Genomic DNA, 13,659 nt, shown 5'->3' with positions numbered 1-13,659 from the left:
CCTTTGGGTTTGCAGGATCTCTGGTCTGCCAGCTGGGACCTACTCTGCCAGCAGGGACGTGCGTTAGGCTTGGCAGAACCAGGGTGAAAACCAGCCCTGCGCTCTCCTGCTGGTGCCTTGTCTCTGCGGCACGTTGGCATGGGCTTGAAAGAGAAGAGGAGCAGGTGAGAGCGCTTCAGGAAGGGTCCTGCAGCGGCTGAGGTCAGCTTTTGTTGGCACAATGGCTGGAAGTACCGGGCCCAAACCCAGCGAAGCCGTCCGGCCCCGGCGCCCCGTGGTGGGAGCCGCTGAGCCTTGCGGGATGGGGCCGGCGGCGTGTCCATGCTCACGGGCAAGGAGTGGGGGCGAGCAGGGTCTGCAGGCCCAGAAGTGTGCGTACCGCTTGGGTCTCCTCCCCTGGAACTGGACGAGGCTGATCCCGTACGGAAATGTAAATGTCTGGCCAGGTAATAATTAACTGCGACGGCTGTCCTGGTGAATGCCCCTCCTGGGGTTACACTGGGTCCGTGCGGCTGGTTGTGCTGCCTGCACGGAGCTTGGTGCGCCCTGAGCGGAGCAGGGCTATGGGCAGGAGAGGCGAGGGCTGGGTTTTGCCCTCCTTTCCTCCCCTTTTCCCCAGGTACTCTGCTGCCTGCCCTGGCCCTGTGTCCTGGCTGCGCGAGCCAGGCAGAGCCTCCGCTGCGCTCCCCGTCCCACTCCCAGTGCCCGCATCCCGGCGTGGTGCCCGGTCGGATCTGCCCAGGGGAATGCGGGGCTACGGGATGCGACCTGCCCCAGGGGGCTGCCCACGCCTGCCCGGCCTGCCTCTGCCAGGAGCCACCGTGCCGATGGCTTTGGCAAGTTTATGCTGTTGATTTTTGCCTCTGATGCCAACATCAGGAAGCATGCTGAAATAAATTAAGAGGAGGGCTGGAGGAAAGCCAAAGCCTTTCCATGGCTCTGGCTGGAGAGCTGAAGGAGTGAGGTGTCTCTGTCTCAGCTGCTCTGGGCTGCAGGATGGACCGAGAAGTAGCTGATGTGCCGTGGGTAAATTAATCCACACACCTGCGAAATTGTAGCTGCACAACTTAATGATGAACTGCAGCTTATCCTGGTACGGCTGCGAGATAAGGGCATCGTAAAAAGTTTACAGCCGTAATAAACAGGTCCTGATGTAAGGACGGTGTTGTTCTTTCACACCGCTGCTGGGGTGCTTCCTGGGGAAGACAGGCAGCTGGCTTCTCCCTGCCCTGGCCCCAGCTCCCCCTTTGCTGCCGTGGCTGGAGGCCAGCGCAGCTCTGGCACTGCCCGCTCACACCCTGCTGCCGGGTGGGAGCGCAGGCACACGCTGCTTCCTGCTGCTTGGGGACCGGGCTGCTGGCGCAGAGCGAGCCTGGTGTGTCACGCTGCTTCTCACCTCGTCAGTGTTTTAGCTGGTAAGTCTTTTAGCCGGGGCCTTGAAAAACCGCGGATTTTCTTTACTGAACGTTATGCTTTGCTTTAAAGCTCGTGGTTGGCATCAGCTCTGCCAGCACATCGCATCCAGGCTGGCGGCGCTCCCAGCAGCACAGACACGGCCACGTCCCCGCGTCCGTGCCCCCGTGCCCCGGCTGCTGCTGGGCTCTGCCCTGGCTCAGCGCCCAGTGCTGCTTCCCAGCCTCTGGGATTTCGGTGCCGAGCGTGTGCTGCGTGGAGGTGAGGTGTGCTCACGCCGTGGGGGAGCCGAGGGGGCAGCCCTGGTGCCTCCGGCCCCTTGGGGCTTGGTGGTTGCCTGGGTCTCGCCCCCTGCTCGGCCCTGGGGGGCTGCGGAGCTCTTCCTGCTGCGTGGGACGATGCTGGATGCTACGTGGTTGAACAGCCTGCGGAGCCTTTTTGCTGGCAAGTTTTATAGGCATGGCTTGGGTTTCTGGCTCACACGTGAATTAATGAGTAGCAAAGCTTATTTCTCTCTCGTTTTTCATACGTGCATGGTTGTTTCATGGGTTTGATTGTGGGGTTTTGTGCTGTATGAAATGGTGACAGGTCACCGGGGCAGTATCTGGCCTCTGAGAGCCTGGACGTTGTAGATAAAGGGAGTGCTGGGGTGGGTGATGGAAATCAGCGATCCCGTGATAGAGCCAGGTGCTGGGGTAGGCAGTGCTGAACCCAACCCCAGGTCACCACCTGACATGCACGCACACAATGTTGCTTAATGGTGATCTTTTTTTTGTACTTCAGGACTCACTACCTGGTACTTCGGAGCTGCAGGGTCCTGCTGTGTTTGTGGGGGGGCTGTGCTGAGTTTGGAGAGGGGAGCCCTGTCCCGTGGCTGTGCCGCCCCACGGGAGCCGCAGCAGAGCGGTGCCCATTGCAGTGAGCGTCCTGCGGGGCCCTGCGTGCTCTGGAGGCTGTCTGCTCCCTGTCTTGGGTTGCTGGCCTTCCCCCTGGAGGAGAAAACACAGCAAGCAAACATGCTCTGCGTAGCTTGGTAGCCAGGTAGGGAACGGTTGAGGAGCTGATGGCGTTTTTATTGTCAGGCTTTGCTGTGCGTGTTCACAGGCTGTTTGTTGCACAGGTCCGTGTAGGGTTGTTGTCCAGGCGTGGCTATTGTGGTTGGTACTCTCCAGGGTGACTGGCCCCTGGGGAGGATGCTGGTGGTGGTGGGCCCTTTTCTGGAGCTGCTGGGAGAGGGCTGGCCTCTGCCAACTCCCTTATCTGTCACAGAATCATAGAATGGCTCGGGTTGGAAGCGACCTTAAAGACCAAACCAGCTCCAAACCCCTGCCATGGCAGGAATGCCACCCACTAGGTCAGATTGCTCAGGGCCTCATCCAGCCTGGCCTCGAACACCTTCAGGGATGGGGCATCCACAGCTGCTCTGGGCATCCCTTCCTTCTGGTGTACCAGCTGCACCACTCGCCTTGGTGTCATCTGCAAACTTGCTGAGGGTGCACTCGATCCCCCCTGCCTGTGTCACTGATAAAGATATTAAACAGCACCGGTCTCAGGACAGGCCCCTGAGGGACACCACTCGTCCCCGGCCTCCACCTGGACATGGAGCCACTGACCACCACTCTCTGGGTGCAGTCACGGAGCCAAGTCCGAGTAGATGACATTGGTTGGTCTTCCCTTGCCAACTGATGCAGTCCCTCCATCACAGAAGGCCACCAGCTTGGTCAGGCACGACTTGCCCTTGGTGAAGCCGTGCTGGCTGTCCCGGATCACCTTCTTGTCCTGCATGTGCCTGAACATTGCTTCCAGGAGGATCTTTTCCGTGATCTTGCCAGGCACAGAGGTGAGGCTCACCGGTCTGTAGTTCCCTGGGTCCTCCTTTCAACCCTTCTTAAAAATGGGAGTGATGTTCCTCTTTTTCCAGTCACCGGGAACTTCTCCTGACTGCCAGGACTTTTCAAATATGATGGAGAGAGTCTCAGGACCTTGGGATGCCTGGTGTTTGTCCCCACACAGGGGGATCACAGAACACAGGTGTGCAGCAGGGCTTGGCACAGGGGGATCAGAGCTCGGCTGCCACAGCTCCGCTGGCGTCCCCTCCTGTCCCTGCGAGCTGCCTTTGGGATCCCGCTACCAACCCCTTCCCCAGGGGTGAGATCTCCTTAACGGGCTGTTGGCGCAGCTCACGGTGCAAGTGGCTAGAGCAGTCAAATAGGGAGAATAAATGTCTGCTCTGTAGTTTACTTTTCACAGGCTGGTTCTTGGAGTTGGCAGACGTAGAGCGCTAATGAGAGTGCGGGGGAAGAGCTTTGCTTTGGGTAGGAAGGCTCTTCCCTGCAGGGTTTTGCTTAAGTAAGCAACTTTATGAAGTCTGGGAGGACAGCTAAAGCTCTGGGCTATTAATTGATGCTGGATTTAATCCATGTGCAGGTCAAAAAAGAAAAAAAAAAAAAGGAAAAGATAATTGTGCTTGCGTCTCGTTGCCCTGCAGTTCTGTGCAGCAGCTGAATGGTGAAGGAAGAGCCTGAACAAACAACTGCCCAAACAGCGAGGTGCTTCGGTTGCGGCAGCTGCCTGGGGAGGAAGTTTGTGCTCGCGTTCAGTCCGTGGTGTCGGCTGTGCGGGGACGTCGGGGCTCCGGCTGGCACCATCAGGCAGCAAACTCTGCCTTGGGAAGGACTTTAAACTTTAAAAAAGTGATGTGTGTGCATATATGTATCTTTATATATAAAAAATATAAAAAATATATAAGGCGGTAGGCCAGGGCCCATCGCCCCCACCTGCTGGTCCCCGGGGCACCGTTACTTCTTTGGGATTGCGGTGGTCTGGGGGAGGCTGCCGGAGGTTTGGGAAGAGGTCCCACGACTCGTTCCTACCAGAAAACACTCTGACACAGTAGACATAGAGCCAAAGAGCTCCTCAGTGTTTACTTTTTATTTTTAGAAGACAATAAGCGAGCGGATCGGGCTGCAGGCGGAAACGGTGGCTCTGAAATTCAGGCCCCCCCCCCCTTGTCAGGAAGCGCACGCTGCACGTGCGCCCGGCCGGGATGCTCGCAGACAAAGAGTTTCTTGATGCTTTTTTCTTCCCCCTTCAGCTCCCTCGCCTCTAGGCAGAAGATTTGCCTGCTGACAGACACACTGGAGGCTTGCACGGAGCCGGGCTCCCTGCGCTGGGAGAGCGCAGCTGTGCCTGGCTGCTTTGTTAGCAGCCGTTTGCCCCGGGGCGGGGAAGAGCTTCCCGATTTTTCTTTTCGGTTGTCTTGGACCGGGGAACGAAACCATCGTCGGTGTAGCACTGGCGGTGGTGAGCACGGGGCTGCGGGGGCTCCCGGGGCCGTCCTTCCTGCACACAACGCGGTCGGTCGCGGTGCCCAGCGGGTCCCTGGCACGGCTCGAGCCCGTTGCGCCGTTCCTTTTGCTCCTTCACCCCTCGGGTGCTGCGGCGAGGCACGGGCTGTCCTGGGGAGACGTGTTCCTGCGGCTTGGTTGTGCCTGCTCCTACCAGACATCCCTGCCTGCCACCGAAATGCCCCCGTTCTCCTTTTGCCAAAAAGAAGCCGTAAGACCAAGCTGAGCATAAAGGTGTGTTCCTCGTGGCCGTGCCGGCGAGCGGGGCTGCGGTGGGAGCTGGGTTTGTGCATGCAGGCTCCCTGCTGGGCACGGGGGCCTGGCAGCGCCATGCTCTGCCCGGTGCCTGGCTGGGTGGTGGGCGGCTTGCTGTCTGCTTTCCTCCGGGGCTTTCTCCTTGTCTGTGGTATCTTGTGTTTCTGAGGCCAAGGAGCCTCGTATGAAGCATGCTGTGGGCAGGTGTGTGGTGGCAGGTGCTGTCACGGTGGCCAGCAAGCCCTTGCAGGGGCCATGTGCTGCTGGGGACGGGCTATTGCTGTGGCTGGAAGCTGTACAGACAATCGAAGTTTGTGCAGAGAACGGCGAAGGCTCTTTCACAGAGCCGGGACTGCCGCAGCGTGGCACAGCCCGTGCTCCTCCAGGGTCCCCCTGCCCTCGGGCTCCTTGGGTCTGCATCTGGCTGCCTGCCTCTGCGGGCAGGAGGTGGGTATGCAGGCAGGAGGTGGGCACGGCCGTGAGCTGGGAACGATCTGGAAGAGCTGCTGCTGGGTCGGGGAGGCAGCGGCGCTGTCTGGGTCGCCTCCAGCGGCACGGCACGGCCCCCATCCCGGCTGGGTGGCTCGCTCCTTCGTTCCCTGCACGGGGAGCGACTGCATCGTGCTTGTAATGAATTTCCTCCCCTCCCATCCTCTCAAGTTGGCAGGGAAGGGAGTAGCTTGCTCTTGAGCGTTTGCCAGCCTTCATAAAGCAAGTGTTTGGCATGGGCTTTGTGGCAAACCAAGTTCCTGCTGGGCAGCAGCGCGGAGGGAGAGTGGTGCTGTGTCGCCATCCGACCCCCGCCGTGCCTTTCTGCCGTGGGCACGGAGGGGGACGCTGTGTCGTAGGGTCCGTGAGTAGCTGCCTGTGTCCCTCCCGGTGCACTAACACATCGCTGCTCCCTCTCCAAGCAGCGGGAGGCTTCGTAGCCGGCAGCAGCCCGGAGCTGCCAGCTCTGCTCGGCCGTTCCTTCCTCCTCCTGCTCCACAGCTGCTGGGAATGCCAGAGCAGTGATCACGCGGCTCCGGCTTCCTTCTCGTGAAGGTGCTGATTTGGTGGCAAATGGGCACAGAACGCTTTCAGGGACTGTGAGTTAAAAGCAAGAGGAAACAACCCAAACCCCCAGGAGTTCTCAAATAAGTCTTCACTTCTTCTTGGCAAAACGTGATTTCCCTTACTTTTCCCTGAAGGGAGCTCCTGAAGCAGTTGATTTCTATGCTGTTTTTGGCTGTGACCATTTCATGCAGAGAAGTCAAAGTCATTAAGGTAAAAATCAGCATTTGCTGGGCCAGTGACCCTCATTTTGCGAGTAAGGCACAAGATTTAGCTATAAACGTAACAAGCTGACGAATTATCGAAAGGTGTTATGAGTCAAACCCCGTTGATAAAAGGCAGGTGGGCCTGTTTCTGTAGGGGGTCCTGCACAGGCTGCCGGGTGGGTTACAGTCTCCGGCCATTGGTCCCAATGTCCTAGGGTATGAAATGAATCCCCCTCCAGGAGCAGCTGCTGTGATACTGCAGGACCAAACCTGCCCCAAGAGCATCCTCTCTTGGCTGAGAGATGTCAGTTAAGACGTAGAGGGGCAGAGAACGGCTTCATAAGTAAATGCCTAACTCTGTCGTGCAATCTGGATGTGAACAGTAGTGCTGCTGTCTTGTCAGGATGGCCGGGAAGGGTGTGCATGATGTTTTCTTCCTTTTGTAGGTCATTTTAAGGTAAATCAGAGAGCTGCTCTGCGGGCTTGCCTTTCCAGTACCTAATTTGTCCAAGTGATTCTTACGTTGGGTAATGAGCTGGAAGATTTTCCCAGTGCTGAAGGGCAAGCCCCTTAGCTGCCTCATAAATTACGTTTCCCTGGCATCTTTCTCCATGTCCGATGCAGTGATCAGAGCACTAACTGCTTGGCTGAGGTTGCAGTCCCCAGTTCGCAAGCAGGAAAATGTTTCTAGCTGAAACCGGGGTTTCCAGGCTTCCACCCGACAAATGGTCTAGATTTTGCAAGACTTTTTCTGAAGAATTTTTGGCCAGATGCTTTCCATTGTTTTAGCACCCACAGCCAGAACAGGAGCAAAGGAAAGTGGTTCCCCTGACCGGGTGCGTTAACGCGAATCCAGCGGCGTGGTCCTGGCTTGGTGAGGGCAGATTCCTTGATTAGCAGGGGTGACGGAGGATGCAGCTCAAATATTTCTTTCCCGTCAGCGTCCAGCTTTAGTGAAGCAAAATAAGGACTTGTAAATAGCGTTCTTCATTGTGTTCATTTCTTTTCCTGAACAAATTTCCCCAGTACTATAAATGCTGAAGCAGAGAGCAGTTCCGCAGTGGAGACCGAAGCTAGACAGATATTCGTCTGAATTTCAGTGATGCTGAAGACTGGCAGCTGCCTTTATCAGTCTATCATAGGGCAAATCTGCAACAGGCAGCTTAGTGATATGTGCATTAAGGCTGGGAGGCTAAAAGCAAAGGCACTTTGAGCAGAAAGATATGAAAATGGAGCGGTGTTGTGATGTGTCAGAAAAAGCAGTGAAAAGTCTATTTTTAGGAGTTTTTTCCTCTATTATCCCTAATGGAGGAAGACTTTATGCTAAAGCTTCCTCTTGTTCTAGCTTTCTGCATTTCCCTGTCCTGCTGCTTTTTTTTTTTCCTCCTGTGGGAGGTGGCTGCTGCTTCTGCCTCGGCTTTTTAATGGGGCATCTCATCTCCCTTACCATACCAGGTTTCAGGCTAATGAGGATATGTCCCTGTAATAATAAATGAGTGTCAGCCTGGCAGTAAGTAAATGCGTTGGGTGTTCTTGCCAAGCCATGCATATTTATTGAGGTCAATAGGAAGCCCTAATATATTTTGGCTGCTAGCGCCAAATGGAGGGGAGGAGGCCATATGGAAGTAAAAGCACGTACTTGTTGCTCACGCATCTACTCTTTCTGTTGAATAAGAAATGAATGTAATCAATTAGCTAATGTAATCCATTATCAATCCGGTGACTGGTGGTCGTCCAGGAAGAGGACAGCACACCCCGGTTTTGTATCGGCTTAGTGTCAGAGGTACCAGGTGGACTAAGGGAGGTTTGTGCCCTCACCGGGAGCGCGGGTGCTGTTGTTGCAGCAAAGCTCTGCCCGTCGGCAGAGGCAGGGCGCCGCGCCTGTCTGCATCGCGGCCTCTCCGGGACAGAGGCAGGGTCTAGGTTAGGCCTGGGGGGATCACAGCCAGGGGGCCCCACCGCTTGGGTGGGCAGCGAGGGGCCCCGACTGCGGGCTCGCAGCTTTCCTTCCCCACGTCTCACTGCTTCCAGGGATAAATGCTGGTGCTGCAGTCGGGCGCAGTGCTTGGGCAGGGTGCTGGGCAGGCGGCCTGTGTTTTGTTGGAGTAACGCAACGAGGCCTGGCTGGGACTGAGGTGGGAACGACAGGGTTTGCACCACTGATGGGAGCAGCATATACGCAGCCAAACCTGATGATTTCACTGCAGCATTTCAGTCGATTATTTCAGCTTTCCGTTGGGAGTGCTGATTGATGATGAAAAAATGTTCTGATTCCCATTATTTCTGGTCAGGTTTTTCGCATGGAGTTGAGGGCAGGATTCCCCTGCTCAGGGGAAGCGTGCACAGTGCTGGGCTGTCCTCGGTGCCCTTGGTGGGTGCCGTTAAAGGTTTCCCATGGTTCAGATCCGAGAGCAACGTGTAGGTTGGAGGCAAACCCAGCGTCATGCAGTGAGGACACGTGGCTGCTGGCTCCCTGCGGGCAAGTGGGCTCTCCTCATCCTGGAGGCTCCAGCAATAAGCAAAAATAGGAAGGGAGGAAATGGGAGAAAGCCTGTTGTCCTTGGGGGGCTGTGTTTGTGTTTTTGTTCTTTTCATATGGAAATCATTCCTGGCACGGACTTAAGTTCAAGTGCTGGGAAGGGAAGGGATGGGATGGGTCTGAGAGCACGAGCGCGGAGCTCTGCTCGGCTTACCCCCGAGGCGTGCCAGCCCAGGCTGGAAGGAGAACAGGGGTGGTAAATGGATCTCGGGAGGGATGTGCCCCACCGCGCCTTACCCTGATCTCCCCAGTGGCACAAGGCTGCGCTAGGGGGGTTGCACTTTGTGCTGAAGGGCCTTGCATGCTCAACCGAGGTGAGAGCCGTGGTGGGACCCCCAGCTCGTCCCACGTGTGGGCAGATGGGAGGAAGGAGCGCTGGCGACTGCTGCGGTCGGGTAAGTAACCTTCGCGTGGGAAGCAGCCCAAGCCCAGGCCCCAGTGGCCGAGCTATCTGCTCTGTTCCCCAAAGCTAACTTTGCCTTTGCGCGCACAAAGGCCGGTTTGTCTCCCGCGCCTTGGCAAGGCTCACCAGCGGCTAACGTTGGCTTTGTCCTTTGCTGGCCCACGGAGCTGCAGATGGGCCCGGACAGGCGGCTCCTCAATGCCGGGATTGTTCGCGGCCGCCCCCGCCTCGCGCGGGGGGATTGGGCAGCGTGCGCCTCCCCAGCCCGGTGGGTGCCCGAGGGGTGCTGGGCACCCCCCTGCGAGGGCTGCGCTGCTCCTGCCGCGGGGCAGAGCAGGGCTGGAGCCCCTCGGGGGGCGCTGCCTGCTAGGTGGAGGGCCTGGCCTTCTGCCCTGCTCCTCTCCAGCCCCCTGCCCCTTTCTGGGCAGTTCGCCCGCGTTTGTCTTGACACGTGGAAGAAGTTAGAAGATGGACTGTGAGCAGGGCTGGACCTGTGGCGCTGGGGATCAGGGCTGGTTTAGCACGTGTGAAGAGGGGGAGAGCAGGTTTCCACAGCGTCCCTCCACCCCAGGACTCCCAGGGTCCCCACGGTGCAGGGTGGGCGCCTGCCCAGGTGAGGGACACGAGATGGCAGTGCCGCACCGTGGTGCCACTGCTCACACCGCAGGCTCGGTGGCAGCGGGGTGCACTGGTGCCCCTCGCCCACGCTGCCCCAGCACTCTCCTCCTGCCCCAGCACCCTCCTCCTTCCCTGGCTAGCAATGGCTTTCACAGCCCTGGGTCTTTTGGGGTACCCCAAAATCAAGCTCCCTGTCTCACGGAGGACACATCTTCAGCAAATAACCGATGGGTTTCCTGCAGGGCTGCTGGTCTTGCTTGCTGGTGCTGTGAAATGTGATGCTCTTGGGGCTTTTTCTGCATTCTCTGTCCGTGGGTTACAGCTTTGGGTATACGAGGAAAAAGTCCTGCAGAAGACGGTTGTATTTTTTTTTTTAATTTTTTTCCTCACCCCTCCCTGTTATTCTGACCCACATATTCCTCACTGTGTTTGCTGAGTTGGCTTAGTTAAGGACTCCACTAATTTCTGGAGGATTAATTAGTCCGTGAATATGGGGAGGGGAGGGTGATGGCTGCTTCTGGGTGCATACAAAGCTCCCGATCCCGCTGGCAGGGGGTGCCTGGCCGGAGGCCACCCCCGGGTGAGGTGCTGCTGGACCTGCGCCTGTGCCTGTGTCCCTCCTGCAGCCCCGCCTGGGGCACGGGGACCCGTCGGAGGGAGCGCACAGCAAGCTGCTCTTTCGGGAGCCCTTGTTCACTTAAAGCCGTGCTGCTGTGCTCGGCTCGGTGATGATTTCTCATACGTATGGCAGCAGCAAGTGTTTTTCAGGTTGCAAATAGCTGCGTGCCCTAGGGAGCACATAAAGGAATGTATTTCCTTGATCTCCACAGGCCCTTGTTGTGCTGCTGAAAGCAGATCCCCTGTTTAACAGCAAGGCAAGGGCAGGTTTTCTTTGCTTTATCTGCTCCTCTGCTTCCCTGTGCTGTTTTGGGAGGAAAGCCCACAAAGAGGCTGTCAGCAGCAGCCTCGCTGCTGTGTAAGACAGCGATCTTCGTGCTCTGGGACTCGAGCTGCATCCCCGTTTGCTTACTGGGACGCTGGGGCCCATTGCTGGTGCCGCGGGCCCGGGGCTGTGTGACTCGTGGCTCTGCGGGCAGAGCTCCTGGGGTCATCGCCTGCGCCGTGCGGGGCCGTTCTGCTGCTGTGCGTCTGTCTGCACGAGGGGTTTGTTGGCACCGGCACCTCCGTGCCCTTGGCACAGCCGTGCCAGGGACGGGGTCCTGCACGCCCCATTTTTAGAAGGCATCGCAAATACCTGACCTGCAGTGAACTGGCAGTTCTGCTGGAAGTAACAGTTGGTTTTCTTTTTTTTTTTTTTTTTTCTTTCCTTGTGTTTTGGCAGAATCATAGCAATAAGCAGTAAATGATTTCATTAATAACCTGCAAATAGCTGCTCACCAGCTGAGCCGCGGGATCTGTCTGTAGGCTTGCTCCTAGACGGAAGGGAGCTGCCAAAAAAGTGCCAGTGCTCTAGCTGACGTGTTGAGCTAATAAATGCCGTGGGCAGAGCAGCAGCACGCGGCTGCTGGTGCCGGCTCCCGGGGCTGCGGTGACCTGGCTGCTGCAGCTCAGCCCCAAAACCAGCACTAAGGGGGGCTCTGCCCCCACGGATCGGGGTTGTGGGTGAGCAACTGCTGTCACCCCCTCCCCAAGGTCCAGCTCAAGTGCCTGCCCACGGGCTGCCGCGTCTCCTGCCCGGACCACAAACTGACGTGGCTTCTGGCTTCTCTATTTTCCAGCTCTCCGCTTTTCTTGCTGTTGGAGGTCAGAGATTTGGGAGCACCCATGCTTTGGTCAAAGCGACTGTGAATGTTAGCTTTTATTCCCTTCTGTCAGTCCCTGTTGGCTGGGTCCTACGGAGCCTTCTACAAACGCATGAGACGTAGGGGCAAGGAAGCGTTGAGAGCGTGATGGGTTTGGTCTCACCCTGTGATGGGGGTCCAGGGAGACGAGTAAAGGACTGTCCGTGGAGCAGGGCCCTGCTGGTGCACCACCTGCTGTAGGAGAGCACACAGGACTGTCCTGGATGCTTCTTGGCTGGGATAATACACAAATTTATATATTTTCAAATGCATGTGCCATGCTGATGGGCTGTGCGTGAGCTGAGCCCAGCCCCGAGGCAGACCACGGACTATTGCCTGCCTGGGCACCAGGGATGGTCCTAGGACCGCACCAAGGCTCTTCGGTGCCTTTCCAGGTTGCAAAGCACCTGGGGTGTGGGGATCTCAGCTTGAGTTCTCTGAGAAAATAGCTCTAGGTGCATCTAGCACGGATGGTGTTGCTACACAGAAGGGCTCTGCAGATGCAAACGCGAGCTCTGCCATGTGAGCTCTTTCCCTGCATCGGTTTCTTTCGGTCAAGTCTGATGTTTTACTGGCTAGGATCAGTTGCGGTGAATGCTCTCAGGAGATGTCGGAGCTGAATTTAATGTAGCCAGCGTGCTGCTGCAGTCTGCAGTGCAACACAGAGCTCATCAGAAAGAGGCACCCCGAAGAAGGCTATTAAACTGCGGCTATCTGCAAAAGATAAGAAGATGCTTTAGCATATGGTGCTCCTGTTGGGGTCTCAGCCTGTGCTCCTTCGGTCCCGCTGGCCCTGGGTGAGCGAGTTGCGATTAATTCCCACTTGTGCCAGCAATGCCAGCTCACGCTTTGGCTTCCCAAGGTGCCAAGGCACTGCCACCCTGGGGACCTGGCGTCCTCCTTGCTCCTTTCTGGAAACCAAGGCCCTGGGAGGTGTCAGAGGTCTGGCCGCTGGTGGCCCTGCCAGCCCCCAGATGCTGGTGGGGACCAGCGCGTGGCTTCTGGCGAGCGTTGTTTCCCTCCTTGCCTTGGAAGCAGGGGCCGTCTCGCTCTCCACAGGCACGGCTGTCTGCACATTCACTTTACTGCTAATGGAGCTGCTGCTGTACCCATTGGTTCCCGTCTCGGGAAAAGGCTCACGAGAGCAACTGCAGCTTTCCCTTTGCTCTACAGAGCCTATTTAGTTTGCACGTATTGCTGCAATGATGGCTAGATTTCATCAGACGAGAGGCGCATCTTTCTTAATAGCCTGTGTAATTTCTTCCAGAGGGACGCATTGCATTGAATCTTTAATCCAGCAAGCTGCTAAGGGACCCCACTCAGATGCCCTGCATTTGCTGCTGATCTCCTGTATGGCCCTAATGCTGCCCCAGGGGCTTTACCCTATGGCGTGGCTGGTGCTGGTGCAGCGAGTCCTCGGTGGAGAGCCAAGGTGGCAAAGGTGGCATTGCTCCCGTGCTTTCTTCTCCGCCTTCTCTGTAAAGTCCCATCCTCTGTGCTCCGGGGAAGGTAGGTAGGTCACCCTGGGTCACATCAGCCGGGGTCTATGCAGCGTGAAATAAACTGCGTAGGGATTGAGATGCGGTGGCGCAGGACCGCTGCGAACAGCCCTGCTCAGGGAGGTCACCGCTGCCTTCGATTTCTTTTCTTCCCTTCCTCAAAAATCCCCGCTTGCCACATCTCCTGAGGAGCTTCGGGGTTGCCAGCTGTCATTTTGGATGGATTTTTCTATAAAAGGCCTCTTAAAAATCTGCCGGTGTGGTGCTGAGCCTGATGCTGCCCGCACTGCTCCTGCAGGGGGTTCTCCAGGCGGGATGGGGGAGGGAGGGAGGGAGAGGACGGCGCTGGTTCAGCTCCCACCGCCCCGTCCTGCTGCTGCAACCCTGACGTTCGCGTTGCTTCCTGCGTGCCCTCGCTTGGCCGGACTTTTTCTTCCTTCCTCTCCCGGCTTTCCATCTGTGCAGCCCTCTGTGAGGCAGGGAGTAATTTGGGAGGAAACCGTGTTCATTTTTCACGCTGAGCC

At 57.2% G+C, this 13,659-nt stretch overlaps 1 protein-coding gene across 3 annotated transcripts in view; it reads left to right on the top strand.

Annotated features, from left to right (window-relative positions):
• Positions 1–13,659, top strand: part of LOC118249198 (ankyrin repeat and fibronectin type-III domain-containing protein 1-like) — a 201,571-nt gene that overhangs the window by 19,249 nt on the left and 168,663 nt on the right. The gene's annotated exons all lie outside the window — the stretch shown is intronic.

The sequence above is a fragment of the Cygnus atratus genome, chromosome 15 (genome assembly GCF_013377495.2).
Source record: "Cygnus atratus isolate AKBS03 ecotype Queensland, Australia chromosome 15, CAtr_DNAZoo_HiC_assembly, whole genome shotgun sequence".
Classification (NCBI taxonomy): domain Eukaryota; kingdom Metazoa; phylum Chordata; class Aves; order Anseriformes; family Anatidae; genus Cygnus; species Cygnus atratus.
The sequence above is the reverse complement of the archived record's forward strand: the minus strand, read 5'-3'. Positions and strand labels throughout refer to the sequence as shown.